The 1,398-nt window shown below is 53.4% G+C and overlaps 1 pseudogene; it reads left to right on the top strand.

Moving 5' to 3' along the window:
* The first annotated feature begins 566 nt into the window (after positions 1-566).
* On the top strand, positions 567-1,133 carry LOC139181575 (ferritin heavy chain pseudogene; annotated as a pseudogene).
* Positions 1,134-1,398: the final 265 nt, after the last annotated feature.

Raw genomic sequence — 1,398 nt, 5'->3', positions numbered from 1 at the left:
ATAGAAGGTTTAGTGGTGGCCAGATGTGGGGGGAGGCGAGATGGGGAGTGACTACTAGTGGGTAGGGAATTTCATTTTGGAGTGATGAAAATATTCTTGAGATGTGGTAATGGTTGCACAACTTCATGAATACACACACACATCAAAAAACAGTAAATGTTCACTTTCCAAAGATCAAATTTAGAGTATGTGAATTATGTCTCAATAGGGTTATTTTTTAATGGTCTCAAGACAGAGGCACACTTGCCCTGCGTTTTGTGCCTCACCTAGGCTCCTATGGAATTTAGAACGTGGTGCCCCACCCCCTCTACCTCCCAGTCCCAGTATCTACTTCCTGTAACGGATCCTCCTCACAACCGGTTCCCCCATAGCAACGGCCACTTCCGTTCCATCCTCGAGCCAGTGCCCAGCCGCCTGCCGTCCAGCTGCGAGCGCTCCTGTGGCAGCCATCATGGCTTACCGTTGGAAGGCTCCGAGGAGGCGGCTGAGATCTCCGCCTCCGCTGCTGCCCTTCCTCCTGCTGCCTGGCACACAGTTTCCTTATCCGAGAGGGCTTCTGGATGATGATGACGGCGACCACCCTGATGCCCACAGCAGCCCTGAAGGTGCGCCACCACTACCACAGCGAGTGCGAGGCCGCAGTCGACGGCGACGCCGCCCTAGAGCTCCACAAGTCCTTCCGGTGCCTGGCGAGGGCCTGCTCCCTGCACCACCACCACAACGTGGCCTTGAAGCAGATCACCCAGTTCCTGCTCCGCTCCCACGAGCACAGCAAGAGGGCCAAGAGCCTGATGTTCCTGCTGAACCAGCACAGCAGCCGCATCTCCTTCCTCAACATCAGGATGCCCGAGACCCAAGAGCTGGAGAGCAGCCTCCAAGCCATGCAGAACACCCTGCATCTGGAGAAGAGCGTCAGCCAGAGCCTGCTCAACCTGCACCACCTAGCCACCAAGAGCAGCGACGCCCACCTGTGCCACTTCCTGGAGATGAGCCACTTGGACCAGCAGCTCGAGTTTGTCAAAGAGCTAGGGGACCATCTCACCAGCGTGCTCAAGATGAGGTTCCCACAAGGCGGTCTGGCAGAATGCGTCTTTGATAAGTTTACCCTGGGCAACAGCAACAAGGAGGACTGATCCTGGACTGGACTTTCCCCCGAGTCATGGGTGACTCCCCAAAGGTCACCCTGTCTACCATGCAGACTGCAGTATTGCCCTTGAAAAAAAATTCACTAGCAGTTCTTCCACTGAAGTTATTACTTCAAATAGTTATTAGTTGATGCAAATATAAAGGTTTCTCTTTTATTCATGTGTGCAGATCTCTAATTTTTTTAAGTTTTAAACAGGTATCCAGGAGACTCTCCACCCAACCATGCCCCATCCATGTGCAGTTCAGGATCTC

Source organism: Bos indicus, chromosome X (assembly GCF_029378745.1).
Source record: "Bos indicus isolate NIAB-ARS_2022 breed Sahiwal x Tharparkar chromosome X, NIAB-ARS_B.indTharparkar_mat_pri_1.0, whole genome shotgun sequence".
Classification (NCBI taxonomy): Eukaryota; Metazoa; Chordata; class Mammalia; order Artiodactyla; family Bovidae; genus Bos; species Bos indicus.
Note: the sequence above shows the minus strand (reverse complement) of the source record. Positions and strands in the feature narration are given on the sequence as shown.